General features: G+C 45.6%; 1 protein-coding gene across 5 annotated transcripts in view; it reads left to right on the plus strand.

Annotated features, from left to right (window-relative positions):
• The first annotated feature begins 8,313 nt into the window (after positions 1-8,313).
• Positions 8,314-15,321, plus strand: part of LOC135505300 (kelch domain-containing protein 3-like) — a 115,211-nt gene continuing 108,203 nt past the window's right edge. For 2 of the 5 annotated variants that reach the window (XR_010450242.1, XM_064924554.1), the window contains exon 1: positions 8,323-8,383. The gene's annotated coding sequence lies outside the window, so the exon portion shown is untranslated. Of the gene's footprint in view, positions 8,449-15,321 lie in introns of all 5 variants that reach the window. The other 3 variants (XM_064924556.1, XM_064924555.1, XM_064924557.1) reach the window with 3 other exon arrangements.

The following is a 15,321-nucleotide window of genomic DNA, read 5'->3' on the forward strand; positions in this document are numbered from 1 at the left end:
TACAGTACAACGGTTTGATTTGTTTGATCGTAGCTAGCCAGCTACATAGCCGTCTTTGTATCTAAGACAATTGTGTAGTCTAGAGCGATTTTCTAGGTTAGCTGGCCAGCTATTGTCGTTCTTCTAACGTAGCTAGCCAGCTAGCCCCGAATAGCAGCACTGTAGTAACTATTACAGTACAACGGTTTGTTTTGTTTGATCGTAGCTAGCTAGCTACATAGCCGTCTTTGTATCTAAGACAATTGTGTAGCCTAGAGCGATTTTCTAGGTTAGCTGGCCAGCTATTGTCGTTCTTCTAACGTAGCTAGCCAGCTAGCCCCCGAATAGCAGCACTGTAGTAACTATTACAGTACAACGGTTTGTTTTGTTTGATCGTAGCTAGCTAGCTACATAGCCGTCTTTGTATCTAAGACAATTGTGTAGCCTAGAGCGATTTTCTAGGTTAGCCAGCCAGCTATTGTCGTTCTTTTAAAGTAACGGAACGCAATCAACCTTGCTAGCTAGCCAGCTAGCCCCCGAATAGCAGCACTGTAGAAACTATTACACTCGACGGAACGACTTGATTAGTGTAGTGTCAACATCGCAGCCACTACCAGCTAGCCTACTCCAGCAGTACTGTATCATTTCAATCATTTTAGTCAATAAGATTCTTGCTACGTAAGCTTAACTTTCTGAACATTCGAGACGTGTAGTCCACTTGTCATTCCAATCTCCTTTGCATTAGCGTAGCCTCTTCTGTACCCTGTTAACTATGTGTCTATCTATCCCTGTTCTCTCCTCTCTGCACAGACCATACAAACGCTCCACACCGCGTGGCCGCGGCCACCTAATCTGGTGGTCCCAGCGCGCACGACCCACGTGGAGTTCCTGGTCTCCGGTAGCCTCTGGAACTGCCGATCTGCGGCCAACAAGGCAGAGTTCATCTCAGCCTATGCCTCCCTCCAGTCCCTCGACTTCCTGGCACTGACGGAAACATGGATCACCACAGATAACACTGCTACTCCTACTGCTCTCTCTTCGTCCACCCACGTGTTCTCGCACACCCCGAGAGCTTCTGGTCAGCGGGGTGGTGGCACCGGGATCCTCATCTCTCCCAAGTGGTCATTCTCTCTCTCTCCCCTTACCCATCTATCTATCGCCTCCTTTGAATTCCATGCTGTCACAGTTACCAGCCCTTTCAAGCTTAACATTCTTATCATTTATCGCCCTCCAGGTTCCCTCGGAGAGTTCATCAATGAGCTTGATGCCTTGATAAGCTCCTTTCCTGAGGACGGCTCACCTCTCACAGTCCTGGGCGACTTTAACCTCCCCACGTCTACCTTTGACTCATTCCTCTCTGCCTCCTTCTTTCCACTCCTCTCCTCTTTTGACCTCACCCTCTCACCTTCCCCCCCTACTCACAAGGCAGGCAATACGCTCGACTTCATCTTTACTAGATGCTGTTCTTCCACTAACCTCACTGCAACTCCCCTCCAAGTCTCCGACCACTACCTTGTATCCTTTTCCCTCTCGCTCTCATCCAACACTTCCCACACTGCCCCTACTCGGATGGTATCGCGCCGTCCCAACCTTCGCTCTCTCTCCCCCGCTACTCTTTCCTCTTCCATCCTATCATCTCTTCCCTCTGCTCATACCTTCTCCAACCTTTCTCCTGACTCTGCCTCCTCAACCCTCCTCTCTTCCCTTTCTGCATCCTTTGACTCTCTATGTCCCCTATCCTCCAGGCCGGCTCGGTCCTCCCCTCCCGCTCCGTGGCTCGATGACTCATTGCGAGCTCACAGAACAGAGCTCCGGGCAGCCGAGCGGAAATGGAGGAAAACTCGCCTCCTGCGGACCTGGCATCCTTTCACTCCCTCCTCTCTACATTTTCCTCCTCTGTCTCTGCTGCTAAAGCCACTTTCTACCACTCTAAATTCCAAGCATCTGCCTCTAACCCTAGGAAGCTCTTTGCCACCTTCTCCTCCCTCCTGAATCCTCCTCCCCCTCCCCCCTCCTCCCTCTCTGCAGATGACTTCGTCAACCATTTTGAAAAGAAGGTCGACGACATCCGATCCTCGTTTGCTAAGTCAAACGACACCGCTGGTTCTGCTCACACTGCCCTACCCTGTGCTCTGACCTCTTTCTCCCCTCTCTCTCCAGATGAAATCTCGCTTCTTGTGACGGCCGGCCGCCCAACAACCTGCCCGCTCGACCCTATCCCCTCCTCTCTCCTCCAGACCATTTCCGGGGACCTTCTCCCTTACCTCACCTCGCTCATCAACTCATCCCTGACCGCTGGCTACGTCCCTTCCGTCTTCAAGAGAGCGAGAGTTGCACCCCTTCTGAAAAAACCTACACTCGATCCCTCCGATGTCAACAACTACAGACCAGTATCCCTTCTTTCTTTTCTCTCCAAAACTCTTGAACGTGCCGTCCTTGGCCAGCTCTCCCGCTATCTCTCTCAGAATGACCTTCTTGATCCAAATCAGTCAGGTTTCAAGACTAGTCATTCAACTGAGACTGCTCTTCTCTGCATCACGGAGGCGCTCCGCACTGCTAAAGCTAACTCTCTCTCCTCTGCTCTCATCCTTCTAGACCTATCGGCTGCCTTCGATACTGTGAACCATCAGATCCTCCTCTCCACCCTCTCCGAGTTGGGCATCTCCGGCGCGGCCCACGCTTGGATTGCGTCCTACCTGACAGGTCGCTCCTACCAGGTGGCGTGGCGAGAATCTGTCTCCTCGCCACGCGCTCTCACCACTGGTGTCCCCCAGGGCTCTGTTCTAGGCCCTCTCCTATTCTCGCTATACACCAAGTCACTTGGCTCTGTCATAACCTCACATGGTCTCTCCTATCATTGCTATGCAGACGACACACAATTAATCTTCTCCTTTCCCCCTTCTGATGACCAGGTGGCGAATCGCATCTCTGCATGTCTGGCAGACATATCAGTGTGGATGACGGATCACCACCTCAAGCTGAACCTCGGCAAGACGGAGCTGCTCTTCCTCCCGGGGAAGGACTGCCCGTTCCATGATCTCGCCATCACGGTTGACAACTCCATTGTGTCCTCCTCCCAGAGCGCTAAGAACCTTGGCGTGATCCTGGACAACACCCTGTCGTTCTCAACCAACATCATGGCGGTGGCCCGTTCCTGTAGGTTCATGCTCTACAACATCCGCAGAGTACGACCCTGCCTCACACAGGAAGCGGCGCAAGTCCTAATCCAGGCACTTGTCATCTCCCGTCTGGATTACTGCAACTCGCTGTTGGCTGGGCTCCCTGCCTGTGCCATTAAACCCCTACAACTCATCCAGAACGCCGCAGCCCGTCTGGTGTTCAACCTTCCCAAGTTCTCTCACGTCACCCCGCTCCTCCGCTCTCTCCACTGGCTTCCAGTTGAAGCTCGCATCCGCTACAAGACCATGGTGCTTGCCTACGGAGCTGTGAGGGGAACGGCACCGCAGTACCTCCAGGCTCTGATCAGGCCCTACACCCAAGCAAGGGCACTGCGTTCATCCACCTCTGGCCTGCTCGCCTCCCTACCATTGATGAAGTACAGTTCCCGCTCAGCCCAGTCAAAACTGTTCGCTGCTCTGGCCCCCCAATGGTGGAACAAACTCCCTCACGACGCCAGGACAGCGGAGTCAATCACCACCTTCCGGAGACACCTGAAACCCCACCTCTTCAAGGAATACCTAGGATAGGATAAGTAATCCTTCTCACCACCCCCCCCCTTAATGATTTAGATGCACTATTGTAAAGTGGCTGTTCCACTGGATGTCAGAAGGTGAATTCACCAATTTGTAAGTCGCTCTGGATAAGAGCGTCTGCTAAATGACTTAAATGTAATGTAAATGTAGACAGTATGGGCCAGCCTGAAGAGTAGAGAGTCAAGGCCATTCTGACGAGTAGACAGTATAGGCCAGCATGAAGAGTAGAGAGTATGTGCCAGCCTGAAGACTAGACAGTATGGTCCAGCCTGACGAGTAGACTCTCAGGGCCAGCCTGAAGAGTAGACAGTATGGGCCAGCCTGAAGAGTACTCAGTCAGGGCCAGCCGGACGAGTAGACAGTCAGGGCCAGACTGAAGAGTAGACAGTATGGGCCAGACTGAAGATTAGACAGTATTGGCCAGCCTGAAGAGTAGACAGTATGGGCCAGCCTGACGAGTAGATTTCTCAGGGCCAGCCTGAAGAGTGGACAGTCAGGGCCAGCCTGAAGAGTAGACAGTATTGGCCAGCCTGAAGAGTAGACAGTATGGGCCAGCCTGACGAGTAGACTCTCAGGGCCAGCCTGAAGAGTAGACAGTCAGGGCCAGCCTGAAGAGTAGACAGTATGGGCCAGCCTGAAGAGTAGACAGTATGGGCCAGCCTGAAGAGTTCTCAGTCAGGACCAGCCTGAAGAGTAGACAGTATGGGCCAGCCTGTTGAGTAGACAGTATGGGCCAGCCTGAAGAGTCGACAGTATGGGACAGCCTGAAGAGTAGACAGTATGTGCCAGCCTGAAGGGTAGACAGTCTGGGCCAGCCTGAAGAGGAGACAGTATGGGCCTGCCTAAAGAGTAGACAGTCAGGGCCAGCCTGAAGAGTAGACAGTATGGGCCAGCCTGAAGAGTAGACAGTATTGGCCAGCCTGAAGAGTAGACAGTATGGGCCAGCCTGAAGTGTAGACAGTCAGGGCCAGCCTGAAGAGCAGACAGTATTGGCCAGCCTGAAGAGTAGACAGTATGGGCCAGCCTGAAGAGTAGACAGTATGGGCCAGCCTGAAGAGTAGACAGTATGGGCCAGCCTGAAGAGTAGACAGTCAGGTCCAGCCTGAAGGGTATACAGTCAGGGCCAGCCTGAATAGTACACAGTATGGGCCAGCCTGAAGAGTAGACAGTCAGGGCCAGCCTGTAGAGTAGACAGTATGGGCCAGCCTGAATAGTACACAGTATGGGCCAGCCTGAAGAGTAGACAGTCAGGGCCAGCCTGAAGAGTAGACAGTATGGGCCAGCCTGAAGAGTAGACAGTATGGACAGCCTGAAGAGTAGACAGTCAGGGCCAGCCTGAAGAGTAGACAGTATGGGCCAGCCTGAAGAGTAGACAGTATGGGCCAGCCTGAAGAGTAGACAGTATGGGCCAGCCTGTTGAGTAGACAGTATGGGCCAGCCTGAAGAGTAGACAGTATGGGCCAGCCTGAAGAGTAGACAGTATGAGCCAGCCTGAAGAGTAGACAGTCAGGGCCAGCCTGGGGGCAGCTGTCGCTGGGCTGGTCAGACCATGATGCCAAGACAATCTCCTTATTATCTTGCCTGGCCTTGGGCTGGAAGTTAGGCTGCAGCTGGCATGGAGAATGCCCCCCTCCCTTCCCCTGGGGTTGTGTGGGGTTGGGCTGTATGTATGCAGGTTTCTGGTCTGGTTGTTTGTAAAAAATTTGTACAGCACTGTAACAACCCCATGTTGTAGGGTTAGATATGATAGCGCCACCTAATGGAAAGCCACACAAAGTAGAATTATGAGTAACAAGATGCTGTTGTATAGGGCACAGAGAGATGTTTTATACTGACAACATGACCACAATCCATCACTCTCCACCTCTGCACAGCCTCAGTGGAAGATGATCAAACGTAGAAGTAAAAGATGAAATTATTTCAAATTCCTTATATTAAGCAAACCAGACGGCACCATTTTATTTCAATTTTTTTTTTTTAGGGATTGCATTGGGCACTCTATGACATCTGCTCCTGCCACACCCCCTAGTGGACATCTGGTGTCTCCTTGACCTGCAGTCCCAGTTCTCTCTCTCCCCCCCCCCCTCTCTCTCTCTCTCTCCCCCCCTCTCTCTCTCTCTCCCTCCCCCTCTCTCTCTCTCTCTCTCTCTCTCTCTCTCGCTCTCTCTCTCCCCCCTCTCCCCCCCTCTCTCTCTCCCTCCCCCCCCCTCTCTCTCTCTCTCTCTCTCTCTCTCTCTCTCTCTGTGATTGTGTGGTTGGAGACAGGTGTGCTGGAGTCAGAGCAGATCCCCACCAGCTGCTACCCGTTCCATAATCAAGACCTCCACAAATACTCAGTCCTGCCACTTCCACTCTGCCAGATTGTAATCTCTGTTCAGTCAGTCATGCTTCTAGCTATTTGTTGTTATTTTAGCTCCTGTATCCTGCTGTGCCTGTTTCTGCTGTTTATCCTCACTGCAGTTTTGCCACTCTGGTTCCTGTCTCCTGTTACACATTTTGCTACATCATTTACAAACGAAGCATTTAGTGAGTCCACCAGATCAGAGGCAGTAGGGATGACCAGGGATGTTCTCTTGATAAGTGTGTGAATTGGACCATGTTCCTGTACTGCTAAGCATTAAAAATGTCACGAGTACTTTTGGGTGTCAGGGAAAATGTATGGAGTAAAAAGTACATTCTTTTATTTAGTGAAGTAAAAGTTTTCTAAAATATAAATAGTAAAATACAGATACCCCAAAAAACAACTTCAGTGGTTTTTCTGTTATAATCTGCACCCGGCACAGTCAGAATAGGACTGGCCACCCCTCATTGCCTGGTTCCTCTCTAGGTTTCTTCCTAGGTTTTGGCCTTTCTAGGGAGTTTTTCCTAGCCACCGTGCTTCTACACCTGCATTGCTTGGTGTTTGGAGTTTTAGGCTGGGTTTCTGTACAGCACTTTGAGATATCAGCTGATGTAAGAAGGGCATTATAAATACATTTGATTTGATTTGATCATTGAGTTTGCCGATGACACAACAGTGGTAGGCCTGATCGCCAACAACGACGAGACATCCTATAGGGAGGAGGTCAGAGACCTGGCCTTGTGGTGCCAGGACAACAACCTCTCTCCCAATGTGATCAAGACAAAGGAGATGATTGTGGACTACAGAAAAAAGAGGACCAAGCACACCCCCATTCTCATCGACGGAGCTGTAGTGGAGCAGGTTGAGAGCTTCAAGTTCCTTGGTGTCCACATCACCAACAAACTAACATGGTCCAACCACACCAAGACAATTGTGAAGAGGGCATGACAAGACCTATTCCCCCTCAGAAGGCTGAAAATATTTTTAATTGGTCCTCAGATCCTCAAAAGGTTCTTCAGCTGCACCATCAAGAGCATCCTGACTGGTTGCATCACTGCCTGGTTTGGCAACTGCTCGGCCTCTGACCACAAGGCACTGCAGAGAGTAGTGCGAACGGCCCAGTACATCACTGGGGCCATGCTTACTACCTTCCAGTACCTATATACCAGGCGGTGTCAGAGGAAGGCCCCAAAAATGGTCAAAGACTCCAGCCACCCTAGTCATAGACTGTTCTGTATGCAACCGCATGGCAAGCGGAACCGGAGCGCGAAGTCTTGGAGACTTCTAAACAGCTTCTACCCCCAAGCCATAAGACTCCTGAACAGCTAATCAAATGGCTACCTAGACTAAGTGCATTGCCCCCCCCCTCTATTTTACTCCGCTGCTACTCTCTGTGGTTATCATCTATACAGTCACTTTAATAACTGTACCTACATGTACATATTACCTCAACCAACCGGTGCCCCCGCACATTGACTCTGTACCGGTACCCCCTTGTATATAGTATATATATATATATATATACAGTGTATATATATGTATATATATTGGAGACTTTTATTTCCCTCACCAACTTTAAACATCTGCTATCTGAGCAGCTAACCGATCGCTGCAGCTGTACATAGTTCATCGGTAAATAGCCCACCCAATTTACCTACCTCATCCCCATACTGTTTTTATTTATTTACTTTTCTGCTCTTTTGCACACCAGTATCTCTACTTGCACATGATCATCTGATCATTTATCACTCCTGTGTTAATCTGCTAAATTGTAATTATTCGCTCTTATGGCCTATTTATTGCCTACCTCCTCATGCCTTTTGCACACAATGTATATAGACTCCTTTTTTTTCTACTGTGTTATTGACTTGTTAATTGTTTACTCCATGTGTAACTCTGTGTTGTTGTCTGTTCACACTGCTATGCTTTATCTTGGCCAGGTCGCAGTTGTAAATGAGAACTTGTTCTCAACTAGCCTACCTGGTTAAATAAAGGTGAAATAAAAAAATGGTCTCGCTATTGATATTTTACTGCTGCTCTTTAATTAGTTGTTACTTTTATTTCTTATTCTTATCTGTATTTTTTTTTTACCTGCATTGTTGGTTAGGGGCTCGTAAGTAAGCATTTCACTGTAAGGTCTACTACACTTGTTGTATTCGGCGCATTTTACTAATAAAATACAATTTGATATGATTTGACATGTGAGAGACCACACATTTCAGCACAGTAGGTGGCGGAATGACGCTTTAACGTCTGTTTGCGGACCGCCATTTTGTCGAAGTCGGAGAAGAAGTCTGACACCGTAAACATTGCGTCACGAGGCCCGAGAAGGGACCGCCTGGTTTCCAAGGTAATGTTGGTTACGAATAACGGTCGCAAATACATGTTCGTGTTAACTCAGAGTGACACCTTTGGGTAATACATGATTATCTTACTACCCTTTTGTTAATTGGTAATTGCAATTGTGTAATAGATGTGGGTCGTTAGCTGTCAAGTTTGATAGCTATCTAGCTTGCATAGCACATTTTGGATAGCTGGCTTGCTAGCTAGGTAGATAACGTTAGCTAACGTTAATTTACAAATGCCCAACGTTAGATATCTGCATAGGTAACATCCTATGTTTTTTTTGTTTCGGTCATGTTCAGTGTTGTCTACTAACGTTATATCCCAACTAAAGTTAGACAAGTTAGCTGGTTGGCTAAACTAGCTGGCTGGGTAGCTAGCGTAGCTACTTTACTAAGCTAACTATCGTTAGCTGGCTGCTCTTGATATGAGGTGAATTGCTAACGTTAGTTAGTTGGCTGGTGAGAGGTAGCTAGGTTAGCTTGCACTTGCAATGTTGACATTATTCCTGAAACTGTGTGGACATTATTTAATCAGTCAAACCTAACTGTTTGGTTTGCTACTCTAGCCAGAGGTTGGTAGCTAAATATGTTATATTTGTCAGACGGCAACAGATCATTGCTAACTATCCAAGTTAGCTAACGACTTTGACACTTGCACAAACGTTTACATAGCTAGAGAAACTCAGATCTTAGCTAGCTCGATCATATTTTTGTCTGTCTTGCTAGGTAAGGAACCATTTAGATAATGAAATCAGTAACTAGCAGTGTTTTGGCATGTGTCTTGTAGTAGGGGCCTTTATCCTTGAGGTCATCTGGAAATAGAAGGGTGTGCATTATTAGTCCTCCGAGGGTTTATTTATAAGAGCTGTTAGAGGTCACTGGAACAGCAGACACACACTGGTTGAGAGTGGACCTGGCTGAGTCCTAAATGGCACCCTATTCCCAAATGGTCCATACAAAATCTGTCGTTCTGCCCCTGAACAGGCAGTTAACCCACTGTTCCTAGGCCGTCATTGAAAATAAGAATTTGTTCTTAACTGACTTGCCTAGTAAAATAAAGGTAAAATAAAAAAATAAATAGAGCTCTGGTTTTGAGTGCACTATAGTAGTGCACTACATAGTGGAGAGTGACATTTGGGACTTAATCCAGGGGATATGTTTTTAGGACTGGGGGTGTTTTTTTTTGGCAGTGTACCTGGTAGTTAGGCACAACTAGCCAGCAATGTTCTGCAGAGGAGAGGGACATGGTTTTATGTTTTTAGGACAGTGTACTTGGTAGTTATGTATACCTAGCTAGTTCTAGACAGATTTGGATCGGCATTGTCTATGCCAGTCAATTTCAGTGATCATAGCTTATTATTACCCAACTAGTATGTCTGACATTGAGAGACATCAGGGAGTATTGCACTCTGTTATTCATGAGAACTTGTTCTCAACTAGCTTACCTGGCTAAATAAAGGTGAAAAAACAAACAAACAAAAAAACTAGCAGATGATGTCCAGAGCTTATTTTTTTTTGTAACAGTATTTTTATTGGAATTTCACAATTTTCACCCATATTAAGAGATACAACAACAGACAAAGCACACAGAAAAAAACCCAAGAAAAACAGCACCCACTTACACATATCTACGCGCACATATATACACATACATATACATACACACACATACATATACCCATGCATATACACACATATACGCATACATATGCACACACACATACACACCCATACATACGTACACCATTTTCTTCTTCCCGCTCGGTGCTTCTCTCACCCCATCACCATCATTGCGTCTCTCAATACATACATTTTAAACAAACTTACAAACAGAAATTAAACAAAAAAGCTCAGTTTAAACCAAAAGGTTAGGTTCCACACATGGAACGTACAGTGTAGTTCTGAAATACATTGATCCCCGCCATTCTAAGAGAATCCTTGCAGCATCATAGCTGATACCTCAGGTTCTAGGTAATTTAGATAAGGTTCCCATACTTTGTAGAACTGGTCTGTTTTAGAATGCAATGTACATGTCAGATATTCCAGAGGCACCCATTCAAATAGTATCTTATGCCAATCTTTAATAGAAGGAACCTTATCACTAATCCAATGTAAAATTATGTTTTTCCTCACTGCGAAGGTAAGGATGTTGTAAAGCCTCCTTTTACCCACAGAAGTAACATGGCTACTAGGGAGACCTAACAGTAAAGAAACTGGGTCCAATTCTAGATCAACCCCTAGGATCTTTTCAATTTCTTGCAGAACACCCGACCAGTATCTTTGTATTTTGGTACATGACCATAAACAATGTGTTAGGGTGCCTGTATCAGTTTTGCATTTAAGACACTGAGGGGAAGAGGAAGTAGGGCTAAAAGCATGTCTGCGATTTGGGAATATATGCAATCTGTGTATTATTCTTAATTGGATTGCTCTAGTACGATTACATATAGATATTGTTTTTGCATATCTCCAAATGTCCTCCCACATCTCTTCGTCAATAGTAACAGACAATTCTTTCTCCCACACTTGTTTCACCCTCTGTGTGTTGACAGCAGAAAAGGACCTTAAAGTATCATAAAACAGACTTACAGACATTTTCATTTGTGGGAAAAAAAGCATTCTTTCAATGACAGACACATCAGGGTTACCAATTAAGGTGGTGCTCTTCAGAATATAATGTCTTACTTGTAGGAAGCGGAAAAAGTCCTGCTTTGGGAGTTGATATTTCTAGACCATCTGCTCAAATGACAACAATCTTATCAGCAAATAAGTCATTTAGCCTGCGTATGCCCTTATTAAGCCATAAGTTAAAGCCAGCATCCAGCAATCCTGGACTGAAATCTGGGTTGTTAAGAATTGGGGTAAGAGCAGAGGTTAGTTTGGACCTTCCCAGGAAGCGTTGAACTGACCTCCATACTTTGAGTGTGTTAAGTGTAACGGGATTATTGCAGTGATCTTCTGCAGACTTCTGAAAAATAAAAGATCCTGTATTTTGAAAGAGAAGTCTCAATGTCTAACCAAATAGAGGAGTCATCATTTGTGATCCAGTCAGAAATATAACAAAGGTGGGCACACCATTGATAGAACCTGATATTGGGCAGGTCCAAGCCACCCATAGAACTTGGCAGCTGCAATATTGCCATCTTAAGTCTTGGCTTGCATTTACTCCATATAAAGGAACTTAGCCATCCATTTACATCCTTTATTACCTTATTGGAGAGTAATACTGGGATCATTTGGATTGGGTAAAGTAGTCTAGGTAAAATGTTCATTTTCAAGAGGGATGTTCTACCCAACCAAGAAATCGGGAGAGAGTTCCAGCGCTCCAGATCCTGTCTTATTGTATCAAACAAGGGAACAAAATTGGCTTTGTACATTTGCTGGAATTTAGGGGTTACAAATATACCCAGATACATGAAACCTGAGGGAGACCATTTAAAAGGGAATGGGGGAGAAGTATTAGGTACAGAGTGTAGGCTACCAAGTGGCATAGCCACTGACTTAGTAAGGTTAATCTTGTAGCCTGAGAATTCACTGAATAATTCAATAATATTAATAAGAGATGTAATTAAAGTCTCGGGACTAGAAATGAATATCAGGACATCATCAGCATACAAGCTTATTTTATGGTGAACATCACCAATGAGCAGCCACTGTATAGCGTTACCCTGATGGCCTCGGCCAGTGGTTCCATAACGAGTGCAAAGAGGAGGGGGGATAAAGGACAGCCCTGTCTGGTACCTCTGTGTATAGAGAAGCTATTTGACCTTAGCCCATTAGTAAGGACAGCAGCCTGAGGATCATCATATAAAACTTTCACCCATTTTATAAAGTTGTCCCCCAGACCAAATTTATTTAGAGCAAATAATAAGGTAAGACCACTCCACACGATCAACTGCTTTCTCAGCATCTAGGGAGAGCACAAGACCATCCACAGCACTTTGTTGGTAGGCTTTAATTACATTAAGAAGCCGCCTGACATTGTTACATGACTTACGGCCAGTTTGGTCTCCTTTCACAATTAGTGGCAGTGAGTCCTCTAATCTTGTGGCAAGAATTTTAGAAAGCAATTTTCTATCCACATTCAGAAGGGAAATTGGTCTGTACGAGGAACAAGACTCAGGACATTTTCCCTTTTTGAGAATAAGTGAAATGTTGGCTTCTCTCAGCGATTGAGGGAGTTGGTCATTTGAAAATGAGTGGTTAAACATATCATGTAATGGCTCAAGGATCAGGCCTTGGAACTCTTTATAGAACTCACTACAAAACCCGTCTGGTCCTGGGGCCTTACCATTTTGCAGATTCTTAATTGCGAACATTATCTCTTCCTTGGTAATAGGGGCATTAAGGAGGGACCTCTGCTCTTCGGAGATAGTAGGGAGCTCAATCTTACAAAAGAAGTTCTCCATTAATTTGGGTGCATCCTTTGGCAGTTCTGAGGCATAAAGGTTTGTATAACATTTCTTAAATGAGTCACTTATCAATTTATTTTCATATAAATGATTACCATCAGAATCAGTAATAGTAGCAATTGACTGAGAGTCAGCCCTCTTTTTAGCTAGGTATGCCAAGTACTATCCTGGCCATGTTCATATAGCTTTTGCCTGACAAATCTAATTTTATTTTCAGCGTCCTGTGTTAGGAGAGAGTCTAACGTTGATCTAATGACTGATATTTCCTTTAATAGGGCAGGAGTGGGCGTTTTAATGTAGTCCTTTTCTTTAGTTCCTAATTCACCCTCTAACATTTTTTGCTTTACACGCTTTTTCCGTCTCTTAGTAGCTGTGTATGATATAATCAGACCCCTGGCATACGCTTTACACGTCTCCCAAAGGAGCGAGGGGTTATCTGTTAATTGAGAGTTAATAGAGAAAAATGCTTTAAACTCTGTAATAAAATATGATGTGAATGTATGGTCTTTAAGAGTGGTTGTGTTCAACCTCCAATGTCTTGACCGATTGAATGCCCCGTTGAGTTTTATGTCCAGGATCACCTCAGCATGATCAGATATGACTATGCTTCCTATCCTAGCGGATAAAACAGACTGCAAAGACGTCCTGGGCATAAAACATAATCTATTCTAGTCTGATATCCATGAGGTGCAGAGAAAAAAGTGAACTTCTCTGTTGGAAGGATGAAAAGCTCTCCAGACATCCGCATACCCCAGATCATCACAAATAGCTTTAAGTGACTTAGCTTGAGGAGAGAGTGAAGCTATACCGCTGGGAAACTTATCAATAAGGGGGTTCAACAAGCAGTTCAAATCTCCTCCAACCACTGCAGTGTCCGAGTTTAATTCTGAAAAGTCTAGAAATACCTTAGTGAGGAAATCAGGGGGGTGAGCAGGGGGGAAGTAAATATTCATTATGGAGATGTTCTGCCCTTGTAAAGTACCATTAATTATAACAAAGCGACCAAATGTATCTTTCACACAATTCAAGACCTTAAGTGGTAGGTTCTTTTTCACCAGAATTGCTACACCTCTACTTCTGGATGTAAATGATGAGAAAAACACTTGACCAAACCCCCCTTGTTGTAATTTCAGGTGCTCCTTATCATCCAAATGAGTTTCTTGCAACAGGGCAATATAAAAAAAAAAGACAGGACCTTCTTCCTGTTAATGGGGTTATGGCTCCCTCTAATGTTCCATGTACATACACGCAGTCCGTTACCTGCCATTGTATCTTGACCATTCAATATCCAGACTGGATCCTACTGTAAAAGTGGGGTGGTACCTTTTTCCATGTGTTGAACTCTCCTCTATCTCACCGAGCATAAACAAACGATATGAACCCTGAACTATACTAAACCCAAAAATTAAACATGTAAAGATCCAAAAGGGGGTTTTCCCACTAGCTAACATGCAGGGGATTTCAACTCTCCAATGTAGACTCTTAAGTCCGCATTGCCGCTCTATAGCCTCATCCTTTATATGAATGGAAAAGAAAATCAATAAAAGAAGATTGAGGCTCTTCCACCTAAAACCAAGCCTGGGCACCAATATGGATTTACACATATCTCAGCCTGAGCTATAGTGGCTATTCCTTTAGCAAGAAAAATAATAAAGATACGAATATTACTAAGCCTAAGTACGTGAGGACTCACACCACTGTTTCATGATCAGATTCAACCAAAAATAAACAAAGTTATCCAATGCTGTGGAGGTGCAGCTTAAAGTTATTTACCCGAGAGAGTCAATAAACGCAGCAGCCTCTTCAGGTGTGTAGAGCTTTTTAGGTGATCCGTTGATCATAATCTTCAATGTGGCCGGGTACAACAGTGCGTAGTCCATCTTCATTCTCCTGAGTCGAGCCTTCGCCTCATCAAACGCTTTGCGTCTTTGTACAACCGCAGTGGAGTAATCATTGAAGAATGAGACCTTTGGACTTTTATGTTGACTACCATCAGAGCCGATGTTTCTAGCCGCGTCCATGACGCGCTGCTTGTCGGTGAAGTTGTGGAACTTTATAACCACCGGCCGTGGGCGCTGATTGGGACCGGGTATCGGTGCTTGAGAGCGATGGGCTCTGTCCAGCTTCACACGACCAGCCTTAGTGTCCATTTGTAGGTAGCCAGGGATCCATTCCTCAAAGAATTTTACTGAACGTGTCCCTTCAGAATTTTCCGGGAGTCCCACAACACGAATATTGCATCTGCGTCCTCGAGTATCCAAGTCGTCAATGTGCTCCGCCATTTTGCACACCTGTTTCTCAAGTGCTGTTATCTTAGCGTCCATAGATGTAGTTGAAGTTTCCACTGCAGCAATTCTTCCTTCCGCCTCAACAACACGTTTCACAACCCTCTGTATTTCAGCTGAATGGCCTGCTATTGCTTCCAAGACCGTTCTTATCTTAGCATTGATCACTTTAGTAATGTTATCAGTCATCTTTTGAATCACCAGGTCCATTGTGCATGGATCCGCAATGGTGTTAGCTAACGTTAG

This window comes from Oncorhynchus masou, chromosome 18, assembly GCF_036934945.1.
Source record: "Oncorhynchus masou masou isolate Uvic2021 chromosome 18, UVic_Omas_1.1, whole genome shotgun sequence".
NCBI classification, from domain to species: Eukaryota; Metazoa; Chordata; class Actinopteri; order Salmoniformes; family Salmonidae; genus Oncorhynchus; species Oncorhynchus masou.